Raw genomic sequence first — 15,868 nt, forward strand, 5'->3', positions numbered from 1 at the left:
GGTATTTTACTAAGAAGTGGTAGACTGACAATGTCATCTCTAAAGCTATACTGTTTACTATATAGTGTACTAATATTGTATGAAATACTTACAGTTTGTCCACCAGTGCAACACCACCCAAAGCAAACTTTTATAAGACTGCTTTATGTTTGTTGATAAGGAGTTTTAGACTTCTTCCTCATCAGTAGTGAGCTGGAGGCAAAATGGAAATAAAGATTCTAATTAAAAACACTCAGATTAAGGTAGTATGAGGACTTAATCATTGTGAATGATTCACTACTCTAAACCAAATGGGTGAGCAATGTTTGAAAAGCCACATATTAAACAGGCTGACCACCCATATCTTTTATAGGTAGGATGCTGGTAGGGGATCGTTGCAGGACGAACACACACTCAAACAAAAGCTTGAATATTTTGGCAAATAGCTTGAAGCTGTTGTGCAACGTCCCACGCTTTTAATGGAAACACATAAAATATCATCACTGTTCTCATGGAGGCACAATTATTTCAATTTTCTCAGAGGAAATGTCTTCTAGAAATAATGGGGGAAACAAAGCACCCACCTAGATGTCAGTAGATATTAACTTTTTTGTATATCTGAAACTGATCTAACCTCTACGTTTCCCAAGATTTTTAATGATTAATAAAGTTATATAGATGCTTATTCCTTGACTCATAAAAGTTGTTTATTTTCTTTTCTTTTTATTCTTAATTCGGCAAAAAGTATAATGAATCCCAATAAAAAGAAAGACAGGATACAAAGATGGCAAACAGAGTAATGACTGCCAGTGAAGGAGTATACATGTATGTTTGTTTATTTCCTACTACACGGGCAGGCATCTGAAAATGTTAATGTACTGTATGTGGCATGAGAGAGGAAGAACAAAGAGTTTGTGTGTGTCCATCTGTCTGTTTCTCTTCTTTCCTTTCACAGAATAATTCTTCTTTTTTCCTGCCCTGGCTTTAAGAGAAACCTGGTCCCTGGAACCAGCTTTGAAGCTCACTTTAAGTCTGTACTGTTCAATGGCTAAAATTATAGTTTGAAGGGACAGTTTTCGCAAATTACAACTAAAGGGATAAAAGACATGGAAATACTTGGGAATTACTTGGATGGTGTTTTTTTAAACACAGTCACTGAATACCAGCAGTGTGTGTTTTACTTCTACATCTTTCAGTCTTTAATCTTTTTCTGCCCTTTTTTTTTTTAGAAGCCTTTGCAGCGCAGTTAAACTTACGGTAACCCTAGAACCACCACCTGCATCACCAAAAATTGACGCATTTAATTTTTTGTCCCCCAAAAATTGTTGCACTAAACTTTTCATGAACTACAAAAGAAGAAGAAAAAAAAACCCACAACTGAATAATATACACTAGACAAAAATATTAGTAGACAAATAACTATTATTGAAGCAAGAGTCATAAAATCTTTATTAAAATATCTCTTAAAATCAAATCACTTATTTTATTGTATGACAGATTATTTGTGTTATTACTGAGCTGTATTTAATTTCTGTGTTCCTCTGTGCTTAAAAAAATAGAACTGTGGCAAAATAAAGTAAAAGAGAGGAGAGGAAAGAGAAGAGCTGAGTAGAGAAAACACACCACCACTTTGTTTTTGGAACCAGAATTTCTGGCTCCAGTTTTTGGCCTTCCCCTTCAGTGCTCAGCGAAACTCTCCTGCCACACATTCCACCTTCTTTCTGTCTAAATCTTTCTGAAATACTAATAACAGATGAAGGGTGGTGTGCCACCGGTTACTCTCATGCCGTACAGCTGCCAGTCTGTCCCAGCAGATGGCCTAGATGCTGCTCCAGCAAAAAGCAATGAGGAGAGAAAGATGAGAAGTCACAAAGAAAGAAAAACAGGAAAAGAAAGCAGTGGAAGAATTTGACTTTGGTTAGTTCCTGGCAACATGCATTAACAGGCACACGTGCAATTCATTTCACATACTATTCGGAAGATTACTAGATATAAAAACAAATGAAGTGTACATATTATCTTCTATGCCAAGGGTATTTTTCGGTCATCATCTCTTTTCTTAGTAAATTAGAGACGGACCTCATTTCTAGTCATTTTTGCTTGAAATTGACATTGGTGAAAGGTATGTAATAAATAAATCAGGAGTAAATCATGGAGCTAAATTTTTATCGATAAAAGCTGGGCTGGACCATGAGCAACATGGGGCCTCATCCATATATTAGGACCTCTTGCAGCATACCTGGTTTGTTAAGTCTGCCTCTGTAGCATTCTGTACTGTACAGACATCAGCTGACAACCTGTTTACAAATCAGGGTTTGAACTATTTATCCTACTGTTCTTTTTTCTTTTTTTCATTTAGTATCAGCTGGTTGTAAATGTTTAAGATGTTAACTATCAGTACAGATCACGAAGAAGACTACAACCTGCAACTTACTCTAACTTCTGATTAATTTGGTGAAAATCAAAAGAAATCACTGAAAAATAAATTCAAGTACGAATGACCAAATGGGTTGTTCAATAACACAAACTCTTTTGCCAGAGGTGTAAATTAAATGAGTTAAAAAAAACCATTTAGTCTTTGAAAAATCTAAAAAGATTATTTGAATATTTCCATAACCCAAAAACACAGTTATGTTCACAAGTGACATGTTCAATGCAATAAAAACAAAATTTGGTGCAGCTTTTCTGCTTCTGAAGATCATTCGAACAAGTCTAAATGTTGTCACATCAACCATATAAGGACCAAACAATTTAAATATAAACCCCTAAAAAGTAAGGCCTTCAAAACAACCACTGATGTGTTAAAGCTGAAATATAAATTAAGAATAGACCAAAGACAATCAAACATATGGGTCCTCGTGTCAAGCTTACGGATTTCTTGAAAACATAGGATTCATGTTCCTAATCAAAGTTTGTGCAGACATTAGAATCACCATTTCTATGCAGCCTGTCTTCATTTGCATGGTCTAATACAGGAGGTGTTAGCACTGTTTTAACATTAGCAAAAGTTCTTCACAACGCCATACAATGATTGATCTGCTGGATTTTTTTTCTTTAAACTATTGATTTATTTATTTACTTTTTGCACAAATTAAGCTAACAGTTGAATGCTAATTATAAACATAAAAACATAAATGAGGAACCAAATGTAGAGGAGTTGATCCAGGAAAGCTGTAAAATAAGAAGCAGAGGATGGAAGGAATTACATGAAATTAAAAAGGTGGTGCAATGATAAAATGGGAGGGGAAGGGGTGATGTTGCTGACTGAGTTCAAGCAAGGTCACATACACTGAAAAGTTTACTCATCTTTGGATATGTACTGATGAGAGGCACTGCAGGGGCCAGCTGTGGAGGTTTGTTTGGCTGTGTATTGTGTTTAAACGTGTGTCTATGTGTACAGATAGCGATGGAAACAAAAGAGGACCTAAACAGAAACGCCTGCCACCCTTGGGAAGTAGCTTAAGCATGTCTCATGTCAAAGGAATGGAGAGATGGTGGGTGGGTGGAACTTTATTTATTCAGAAAAGTATAAGCAAATGAGTAATTTGGTATTAATGAAAGGGAGTGGAGGCTGTAGGTGGTGCAGTGGTGGTCATGGAGGGAGAAAAGAGTCCAGAAGGGTTTAACTAACTATTGCATATTGGTAAAGTCTGTTCAATAATCAAGCATGCCAGAAGAGTAAAATCTGTGTGTGTCAGCCTTGGATCTCATGCTTTGCAAGGTTGGCTGAAGAAACTGTCAGCTCAAGCATAGAGCTACGGTTTAAACTCATCACATGTAGTTACTGTTGATGAAGGACAGGGATCTTTGGGCTTTCTTTTCCCAAAATTAAAACCAGGTGCAACCATTTCAATACAAAGCTTCAAATTGAACAAGGAAACAAACTAAATTAGTAGCAAGATGCTATTTGATGCCACACTTACAAAACAGACCAGGTAGAAAACTTTGTATGGTTTGTCAGAGCAGCTGTGATGTAGATGTAGATATGATGTAGATTGGGCTAAGAAACTGTTCATTGCCATATATCAGTATCATAAAAACATTTAGACTTCATTTAGACTTCATTTAGGACAGAAACAGGTGTATTAATGAAGACTATAGTAAATATTGATACTGCATATCAATTATTTTCCTTACATTATGCAACCCTAATGAGGCGAATGTGACTTTCTGCATAATATAATAACATGACAATTATTTAGAAATCACAATTATTCACAGTAATTTAATAGTTGGCTAAAATTTCATAGCCACAACAGCCATAGCCTGATAATATCTTGCTTGTCGCAATCTCAAAACATTAGTACTTGCAGTCACACACTTTTTAAACAAAATAACTAAAAAAACAAGACATGGTACTGTAAATGGGAGCTTTCATTTATTCATTTTAACTTTGTGTTGTATTATTGCCACTTTTACACCTTAGGAAATAAAAACAACTTAGGGCAAAGAGAGACTAAAAATTATACCCTTGTCTTTGACAATCAAGTTTTAGTCTACAGGGAACACTGACACAATAAAGGTTAAAGGTATCTAAGGTGCTTACTTTCTACAAAAAGGCACAAAAGTCTTAGTTTAATATTAGTCAATGAATAAGGGTTTAACTGTTGTCATAAACCATTTTTTAAAGTAGAAATTTTAACTGTAAAGTAGCCCTAAATGACTTTCTGACCGTAAAAATATGTGTTTTTGATTCATTTTGATGGCACAGTGACTATTCAGTATGTACATTTCTGGAGCCATTGTTGCCCACAAGTGTCACAAGGCTGAGAAACCACACTTTACGCACCGGATCACACACTAGCAACTGGATATCAATATACACTGACCATTTTGAACGTGCACCATGGATGATTCAGCAAAGAAACGTAAAAGGAAGCGAGGAAAAGAAAGCGAGAAAGAGATAGTGCAAGAGATAAAACAAGGGTCAACATCAGACATAGTTTTACTGGCTAGCAAGAGCTCAGAGTACAGGTAAGATACAAGACTGATGCCAAATGAGCCACTGTTAGGTAGTGACACTGACTTTCATTGAGAAAGTCTGCCAAAGTTCAGTAGTGCTTCTTTAAATCATTCAAGTCGACTGAATTGCATGTTTGCCCTCTTGGAACTAGAGGACAAACGAACTGGACATATTGACATATTAAAAAGACCCTGGGGTCTATGCTCCAATCAAGTGACTATGAGTCATATTAGTCACTGCAAGGGGCCGCAGTGTGCTTGGCAGAGTCCCCAGCAGAGTCCCCAGAAGTAATTAAAACAATATTACTCAGTGCTTAAATGCATCTCACTGTATCAGCAGAACTTCTGCAAGCCCAGCAGAAAAAACATACAGTATACACAAAGATTTGCACGCCACCTGACTTTGATAAAGTGATCGATGGTTGTTTGTAATGTGCTGCCACAAAGCAATGCAAGATTAAGTTCAAGTCCGGTGAGCGGTGAGGGTTACTGAGCCTGGCGTACTACGAAAGTTATTTAACTGTAACCACTCATTGCTGTTTCACACCTCAAATTATGGCTAAATACTGGAAAAAAGAGCCAAGAAAATAAAAACTACAGCTGCAATTGAAGCTTTTTAATCTTGATCAAAATATTTAATAAGAGCCACATTCAACATCTGCACCATGAAAGGACCTGATCTAGAATAGTCTGGGATTCAAACAAGACCAAAATTACAACCCATAGTTCCCAGATCAACAACTAACACAGTCCCTTGTGTACATAAAACAAATTTTACATTTCACCAGGACAGAAAAACAATAATGGTCAGTGGCTTGACTTGGAAATCATCTTCTTGATTTTCTTATCTATTTTGATTGACTTCATTTGTCCATTTCTCACACAAGCTGAAACATTTTTTTAACATGTTATGATAGTATCAAAACCTTCAGTGCAAACACTGCAGTGGAGGCATAGTGTCAATTACTTAGGAGTAGCATGCTGACAAACTTCTCCAAAGCGTTGAGGTCAGGCATTCAGAACATTTATTACATCCCTTAAGACTCCAGCAGACATTCATCAAACACTCCTGTGTACACATCCTGCATAGCTTTCAAACTCTGCTTGCAACACAACCAGGCTATGTATACACATCTGCAGATTCCACATTGTTTGTGGCTGGAGCTCCTGTGTAATCTCAAATAGGGCTGAGATATGCTGTGTCGTGGGTGGGCACATTACACGCATAGGCAAGTGAAAAGAGAAAACAGATCCTACTGGAAACAAAATAAAGCTACGTTAGGGTAATGCAAAGGCTGGCACTTTGGTGAAAAATCATTTCCACACCACGTATGCTTGTGCAGGGAGTGGAGGGTGGTGACAGGCACAGATTGTGCACTTGTAAGACTTTTCATCACAGAAAATACTCAGGGAGTCTGTGCTTGACAACGTGATTTACAAACAACTTTAACATGTTTAGGTGGCCTATTTTTTACAATGAAATGAAGACAAAATTGAGATTATTCTGTTTGGAAGCAAAGAGAAGAGCATCAGCAGACTCGGACTCTTAAAATGAATGACCAAGTTCGTAACCTTCGGAGTGTTAATAGACTCAGATCTTACTTTCAACAGCCACATTAAAGCTGTCATCGAGGCAGCTTTTTACTAAGTCAAAAACATCAACAGAATTAAAAATGTAACTAGGAGAAACTCATCCACATGATCATCTCCAGTAGTAGGAATACTGTAATGTTTTTTTTTTTTTTTTTTTTTAAAAGGACTTCCCAAAAAGAGCTGCAACTCATCCAGAACACTGCAGCTAAACTTTTAACCAGGACTAAAAGATCTGAGAGCATCACACCAGTTTTAAAAATTTTAAAGTGGCTTATAGACAGTCACAGAAAATATTAGATTACAAATCCCTGAACGGTTCAGTCCCAGAATACATCTGTGATATGCTCAGAGAATATAAACCTAGCAGAGCTCTTAGATCCAAGGACTCAGGTCAACTAGCCCAGACAGGAGTCCAGACTAAACATGGAGAAGCAGCATTTAGTTGTCATGCTGCAAAGCGGAACAAACTGCCAGTGGAGATTAAACTTTCACCAAATGTAGACGCCTTTAAATCCAAGTTAAAACATTTCTTTTCTCATGAGCCTATGCATGAAATCCGCATTGTATCCTTTACCTTATCTAGACTGTTGCTTGTTTTTAATGGTTGTGATTTCATTTAGTTATTTTACATGATTTTATTTAGATTTTGCCCAGATTTGTAATTAGGTCTTAATAATTTTGTTTCTCTTTATGTACTTTTTAATGCCTCTTCTGCAACCTGCTGTAATGCTTTTAATGTTTTATAAAGCACGTTACATTGTCTTGTACATTAAATGTGCTATACAAATAAACATGCCTTGCCTAAATGCCACAGTCTGCATGAACAGATTCTATACATCATATTAAACAAAACAGCTCAAAATGTTATTTGCAAGGACAACTGTAAGAGGTATAACCAGTTCAACGTGCGTGTGTGTGCGCTCAGAGCACCCATTACAAGCGTGCTGTGTTAATGTGTGCTCTGGCACAAAGGTTGATTTCAGTAATCCACATCAGTCACACTAATTCCATTTCCTCTAAACACACATCCACGTCCAACCCAAACACAAATGATCACTGGCAGAACATAATGCCCATCTCACATCATGCAGCTGCCAAAAGGCGGGGACTGGCTGAACTCTGACCTTTGTCTGACCATCAACTTCCGGCCAACAAACACCTGTTTGTTTCTAACTACTAATAACCCTCAGCGGAAAGGGTGCATTTCAGACTGACTTATTACACTCAAACAGAGAAAATGCTGATCTGTTAATCCTGTCTGGAGGGTCTGGACAGTCATAGGTGTCGGAGTGCTGATTAGTAGTGACATAGCCAATGAGTAGCAGACAAGGATAAGGCTCATTTTTAAAGCCTGTTGTCTGGTAATTAGAGAGCTGGTTAACATATCCTGACCAGTCAGAGTGAAACAAGAACAAACACAAGCACATGTTTTCTATGGCAGAGTGTATATAAGACCACTTATAAATACCTTTGTTTTTGAGGCAAACTCTGAAAGGGCAATTTATGTAGCTCTCCAATAACATTAACATGATAGAAATAAACTGCATTTTCTAACAAGATTAATAATAATATTAATGGACATAACTAAATAAAAAATTTAAATCTCTAAATATAATCAAAGTAAAAACAGTTACCAACCCCTTACCCACAATATCATTAAGTCTGATGCTATATGCATTTTACAGTGAAACGTTACTGCAACTCAATCCTAAAATAAATTAAAAAAACAATAAGGGGGGTAAGCAGCTTGTAAAATGTGAATGAATCTTTGACCCATTGCTGATTGAACATAGAAAAGACAGATTTTATTTTTCTAATGTTTTGGATGCTAAGTATCTGCCCCTCTTCCTCCTCATATATCTTTGAATTATTGAATTAGTATGTGCCTGCCAATCATTGAGATCTACAGATATTGCTTCACTATTTTCTATTTGATAAAGGCAGATTGGCCTTCTTGATTAGAGACTCCATCTCATGGATGTCTTTTCTAACTGATGTCAGGCATGCCAAGGATATTGATACCTTCAAACCTCTCCTTAAAATGTTCCTATTTGAGAAAGCATATGGTACATCCCTCATGATAAAAAAAAATCACAAACTGCTTCACAAAGAGCACAATATATTTTAAGTACAATATATTTATCATATATTTTATTACTGTGTTCTGTAAACATCTATCCGACTAGACCTACTTTATCCTTCCTCTTAAAACACTTTTATCTATTTATTTACTATTGTTTTGGTTTGTCTAGGTTACCAAAGGTAACAAATATACTGCACTGGATCTTTTAAAATTTGACAGTCAACAAAGTGGTAGAAAACAACTTGGTCATAAGGTAGCTAGATTTTTGTTAATTCTGACTTTATTTTCAATCGTTTGCATCTTAGAGTCAACCAACTCTGTATATTTAGGTATCCTAGGGTCAAATGTAACACCATCTGTCTGACAGTTAAAGCATGGCTGAAAATGGATGATGCAACAAGAGAGTTATTATCTTCAGAAAGGCTGAGAGAGAGAGAGAGAGAAAAAAGTGAACAAAAAAGGAGAGAAAATGAAGGTGTTGCAATGGCCCAGTCAGTCAAACTCAAGATTTCAACCTTTTTGAAATGCTGCTGGTATAACTTTAAGAGAGCGTAACATAAACATTGGTGAAAATTTCCAATGAACTGCAGCTGTAAAGAAAAGTGAGTCAAAATTGAAAAGATACACTTTTGTCTTTGTAGAATGGCCTCGGCTCTCCACTGCCTAAATACGTGGACCTACAGTTACAGCAAACCTCGGTCCAGTCTGCCCAGCCTGTTCCAGTCCACAGGGCCTATCCAGGGTCTACAGACATATATCTTGGTATGAGCCCAGCAGGGTGGTTCTATGCTCACTGCAGCACAGTGAGAAACTCACCACCCACAGAAGAGAAATATAAACAAAGACACCCGCATGGCAGGCTGACGCCGCGTGCCTGTGTGGGTGCCTGCCAGTCCGGGTTGTGGCCTGAGAATGTAGGTTCTGTAGATGACTGCCCATAGGCACCTCAAGTCAGTGGGTTCACTTTAGTGGAAAGTCTGCATTAGCCAGCACAGAACCACTGGGTCTAAGAGAAGGTAGCGATTCACCAGACCCCTCTCCTCCTGATGCAGCCATCTATTCCCAAGCAACCACAAGCTAAATGCATCCGGCACGCGTGGTTGAAAATAGCACAACTGTGGAGAGCAAGACAGGGGAGTGAAAGCAGAAGGGAATATAAAAGCATAAAAGTAGCAGGATGAGATAGAGCAGTGAGAGGAGTTGAATGGACTAATTAGGACTGAACTGTTTATGGTGTTACCAAAGAGGGAAATAGCTTGATAAAATGAGGAAATAAATATTAAGTGAGATAAGTAGCTACCCTAGAAAAAAAGCTTGATGACATTAAAGAGGATCTAAAAGGAAGGGGGTCTCTTTAACGCACACTCTCTCTAGTTCAACCACTACATATTTTCCCTCATAAGGGATATAATTTACACAAACACACTAAAGGTCAGGAAGAGAGCGTGTGCACTGCCAACTCCATTTCAGCAGGCATAATATATTTTTCCCTCCTTCCTTTCCATCTGTGTGTCGCTCCTCTATTCTCCTTCTGTCTCCAATTGCCTCCCAAACTTTCTTTTATTTTCCCAGTACCTGTAGACCTTAAGTTAGGAGATGCTCACAAGGGTTCATGTGGGATATTTAAAGGTTATTTAAATATTTAAAAATCAATTTTGCCTTTGAGCATGCGGTAGCCAGTGGTATTCCACAATACTATCAACATTTTGCATCCCCTCTTATTTAGATATGTGATCACAGTCAAGAATGAAAATATGATAGTATTACAACCTTGAGACTTGACACATAGGCTAAGAGGTTTATTTAAAAAAAAACCAGACAAACCAGACAAAAACTCTGCATTACAAACAGCAGGAGGGGTGACCCACTGGCAACTCACACCAGGCATGCTTTATGAACACCTTCACAGTTAAAGCTAAAGATGTAAATAAGAAGAATCAAGCCCATGTTCAATTAAGACTGGTACTGTGAGGATAAAGAGGAGACAAAGGGACAGACAGACAGAAAAGACGACTAAAGCAATTATTTAAGTCTTAGAGTTTCCAGGATTTGATATGTTTAAACAAATTTACTTCCCTAACCATTCAAGAGCTTCTGAAACTACCTTATCCTGCAATTGAGGGGGCTACACGTGGTAACTTTCACCTTTAAAACATCATGAAACATCCTTTAATCAGTCACTAAAGTAACATGTAAATACAAATTTCTAATGAGAAAGATAAGTAGTGAAGTTTATCAATGTGAAAGAACATGTTTGCACTTTTTCCCTTGGGTTGGACGTTATCTACAGAAAACCACTCACACAAAATAGAGAGCTGTAGTTAAAAAGTAATGAAAGTTTTCTTTATTTTTTGTCTCTGTGTTAGTTTGCACAATGGTTAGCTCTTAGCTGACTGTGGAGACAGTGCACAGCCTGTCAGCTCACAGCTGTGAGCCCCCACAACTTCAGAGCTCCAGCAGACCGTGGATGGACCACGATGATGGCTCGGATGTGTGAAAACAGTTAAGAATAACACAATCCAGCGCACAAGTGTGAGTGTGCATGTATATTTCTAGTCTGAGTTTCTTCAGTCCAGTGCTACTGAAAGGTTTGCTCCCTTGGAACACCACACAGGTGGGTCAGTGTGAAAAATCAGCAGTTTTGTCCCCTTGGACTTTGCTGTGTATGTGGTCTCTAAAATATCTTTTCTAAGAGTGGGCCTCCTTCTTTGTCCAAGATGCTTGTTATAGTAAAACATGCTTGTCTGTTGTGCTCTGTAAAGGGGATACACTTCTGTGATCACTCAATTCACATAGCTGGCACATAAAGAAAACCACTAGAGAGAAACACATCAGAAGGATGCATAAATAAACTGAATAGGCACAATACCTTTTCAAAAAATGTCCCTTAGCGGCTTGTCAATAGAATCCCTCCAGCAAGAGCTGGAGATCACGGCCCAATGAAGCCAACAGAACCACATCATCTGCAAAAAGCAGAGACCCAGTCCTGAGGCCACCAAACCGGATCTCCACAGCACCTCGGCTGCAATGGAAACGAATCTGGTTTACTGCCAGCTGTGCAAACCAAGCTCAGGCACCGGTTGTGCTGTTTTTTTTTTGTTTGTTTGCTTTGTGTGTTTTTTTTTTTAACTTGAATGTTGATTAGTTTTAATCTGTTATATTTTCTGCACCAGACAGAGAGTTTTAAATTTCGTTCTGTATATATATATATATATAATGACAATAAATCTGATTCTGATTCTACAATGACCGTACAGCTTGGACAAGGGAGTCTGGCACGCCATAGTCCCGGAGCACCCCCACAGGAGTTTCTAGGGGACACGGTCGAACGCCTTCTCCAAGTCCACAACGCATATGTAGACTGGTTACGGGAACTCCCATACCCCCGCAAAAACCCTTTCAACAATAGAATAAAAAAGAAAACAAAGAAGTGGAATGCATGCTGTTTGTTTTAAAGCCAACTATCTTGTTAAAGTATCGTCTACATGTATGCAGCGCTTGACTGCGTGGCCAAAAGAGATATGGATGGCTAAGTCTGTTACTTCAGCTGACAGATCTTCCTGAGTGATGATGAATCATGTTTGGTGATGGTATGCACTCTGCTAAAAGAGACTAAGCAACAGAAACCCGCCCAGGCATGTGTATAATAGTGTGACAGATTTTACGTGAATGTGCTCTTGTATGTGTCTGACCAGTACAGTTTACTGGCAGGAATACAGCCTTTCCAAATCATGTCTGAGCTGATGTTTGAGTCGTGTGTAAAATAAACACAAACATGCTTGAAAAGATCACTGGCAAAGTGCCACCCTTTTGCTACTGAGGATAATGGCATTGCGAATTCTTACGCCCACACACACACAGATACGTCAGTGGGATATTGTGAAGGAGATGCTCCATCGACTTTATTGAAATATAAAGTCAGAAAACCATGACTTAACTGTCACCCATGTAGGTCTTTCTGCCTGCATCTATGGTTGAAGCAACACTGGCATGTCAAGGTGCCCAAACGTTTTAATGGTAAATGGTAAAATGGTCTGTACTTACATAGCGCTTTTATCCAAAGCGTATGACATAGGTGTGACATATACGTCACATTCACCCATTCACACATACATTCACACACTGATGGCGGAAGCTGCCATGCAAGGCGCTCAACCACGACCCATCAGGAGCAATTAGGGGTTCGGTGTCTTGCTCAGGGACACCTCGACATGAGCTTGACCGGGATCGAACCGGCAACCCTTGGGCTACAGGACGACCACTCTACCCACTGAGCCATGCCACCCCATGCAGGCCCCTGATGGCTACACATTTGAATGAACAAATTTACATGTTGACATGAATTGGTTATTGGAGTTGATGGCTTACACTTAAAATAATTTCTCAAACCTAAAAAGCACAATAATGCCTGCTTTTCTCATCATCTTGTGTTTCAAATGAGAGATAAACACAAAAAGACCATACAGGCACAATAAAAGACTCCTAGCTCTCAAAACTCTCCTACTTGTTCCCAGACCTTTAGTCCTTGGCCCCTGCAGCCTGACACAAAGTGCCCAAACAAAGACTGGCTGACTAATTGACCTTACTAAAATAATGTCAGCTGGCCACATACAGAGGACTTGTGGTCGAAGTCAGAGCAGGAAAGTCCATGGTGGTTTCATCTGCAGCACACAAACTAAAGACCAACTGGTTTTTCCCCTGGGGGTCCTCCACCTTTTCTTCTCTTTTCTACTTCAGCTTGCTTAGCACAATAGTTAACTTATTTCCTGGCCACCACCACCTCCACAGCCCCCCACCACCACCAATTACATTTTGATGAAATTCCTTTAATCTGCTTAGGCCAAGAGCACTTGCGCAGAGTCAGACATGAAACTCTGAGCAGAAAAACAGAGAGGCCGTGCAGGTGCAGAGCAGCTTTTGTTATCAAAACATTTCCATAGAGACAAGTGAAATCTGACAGGCATCGATGCTGTACAGTTCTTTCCCAACCATCTCCGTCTGTTGTCCACTTACTGCTCAGCAAGATGTGCACACATGTACTTGCATAAAGATAAACACACGCGTTAACATAGGTCTTTCAATCTATGAATCAACACCATTAAACACCAGAAGTGTGCACTAATGCAAACACGCACGGACAGTGAGCAGCAGCATGCCTTAGCACTTTTCTAGTTAAACTAAGCGTGGTATATTGCTCCCGCCTCACTGACAGTGACACGTTTCCACAGTGTGGGCAGACAAATAGAGCCCACATGAGAAATGACATCAGCCAGGAGCACATGTGGCTCACCTGCTATTAACCAATCAGATGGCTTTTTTAATAAAAAAAAAAATGTCCTTCTGTTTTCTTGAGTTTCCTTTTTACTCAGTGGACCTGCCAGCAAGAGGCCGCAGATCACTGGTTTCTATTATGGAAACATTATACCATTGGCGGAGCGGGGGGGTGGCTTTGGGGGCTTAAGCCCGGGTAGTTTTTTCAAAAGCCCCGGATATTTTTTTTTTAGTTAGATGCCTTACAAACTGCATAAAACAAAACCAACTACACACCATACTCGACACAACGCACACAGTGCACAGTTGTAACTTACCCCTTACCCCTAACTAACCCCTAATTTTGGTATGATCCGAATCCGGGCGCGCCACTTGAGTGTTTGTGCACGGCGCGCGCACGTAGGGCAGAGACGCTGCTTAAACAAACAAACCGGTGACCTGCTGAATGAGTCGGATAGAGGAGCGCTCTACTTCCAAAGTACTACTACAGTACAGCGGGTGGGTATTACGCAAATATGATGAGGAATCACAAAGTTGTGTTGAGATTGATGTCACGCTGCTCACCTTACCGGACACGTATTACGTTACTTGTATAAGTCTTTGCTAGCTCTGCCGGGGCTAATCATCAACGATGCTGTGTTTTCTAGCTTACATGTGTGTTGTCTATGAAATTGGAGTTAATAAACAATTAATATACTAATAAAATCATTGTCGTGTTACTAAATAGATTGTATATTTTTAGTTGCTACCTGCCATGGCTAAATTAAGTACCATCTAAATCTGTTTTAGTTCTGTACTGATATGAAAACAACCAACCATGGACATCAGGGTTTTCTTTCAAAGAAAAAACACAGGTAAATGTTATTATATTAATCAAGCTTTATGTGTAGTTCGTTATATTTGTAGTAGTAGGTGAAATAAGTGAAATTTCATTACAACAGTAGATTTATATTGATGTTCTTGATGTTTGGTTTGACTGCTAGCACAAAGAGAGAGGAACATAGAGGGAGACAAAGAGAGTGAGCAGAATGAGAACAGCAGCACAGAGACGGAACAAGATCCAGGTGAGAAAGACAATGTTAGTCGAGACAGTTCTTTGCCAAAATCTCATTAGCACGTTAGACTAGTGTGTCCTTTTAGATTTATAATTTTACGCTAATTCTAGATTTATGGTTTAATACCAACTAGTAATTAGAGAGATCAATATAGAGATACGTATCTAATGACTCTCTTTCTGATCATTTAGATAGGTCAGGAGAAGTCAGGGGAGAGAGAGAACACCAAAACACAGCAGCATTACAGCAAGAAGCAGCAGGTCGAATGACAGGAAGTTATCCAGGGACAGCTGAAAGGGTACAAAATGAGACAAGGGAAGAACAGGAATTACTGCAAGGAGCAGCAGGTGGAATAGCAGGAAATGACTTAGGAACTGCAGAAAGTGGTCCAAGACAAACTCTACTCCAACAGTATCCACTCAGCCAGTTTGGAGGCCAACAGAGAGCTTTTAATAGCAATTGGTTCCAACAATTTAAATGGCTAGAGTATTCTGTAGCAAGGAACTTGGCTTTCTGCTTTTCATGTCGTCTTTTTGGGAAGCAGAACACTATAAAAAAAGATGGCCTCAGTCGTTCAGGGTTCTCTAACTGGAAAAGGGCTTTGGATACATTTAGGGAGCACGAAACAAGTTCCACCCATGCATCATCAATGATATGCTGGCATAGCTTCAAAACCACCAAAAAACAAGGTGATGTGCTTGAGCAGCTTAGATCAGCAAATGCAGCAGAGATCTCAGACAGACGCCAGTACCTCCACAGGATCTTAGCTGTAACAAGCTTCCTTGGCAAACAAGGAATACCATTCCGTGGCCATGTTGAGCAGGAGTCCAGCCATAATCAGGGAAACTTCCTTGAGTGCATGAAGCTCCTAAAAAAATTTGATCCTTTTTTGCAAAATCACACACCTCCCTCACATACCACTTAT

General features: G+C 39.0%; 1 protein-coding gene across 2 annotated transcripts in view; it reads right to left on the minus strand.

The window, feature by feature from the left end:
- The window catches only part of LOC121628547 (mitochondrial import inner membrane translocase subunit TIM16-like), a 112,935-nt gene that overhangs the window by 56,655 nt on the left and 40,412 nt on the right, over positions 1 to 15,868 (minus strand). The gene's annotated exons all lie outside the window — the stretch shown is intronic.

The sequence above is a fragment of the Melanotaenia boesemani genome, chromosome 2 (assembly GCF_017639745.1).
Source record: "Melanotaenia boesemani isolate fMelBoe1 chromosome 2, fMelBoe1.pri, whole genome shotgun sequence".
Taxonomy (NCBI): domain Eukaryota; kingdom Metazoa; phylum Chordata; class Actinopteri; order Atheriniformes; family Melanotaeniidae; genus Melanotaenia; species Melanotaenia boesemani.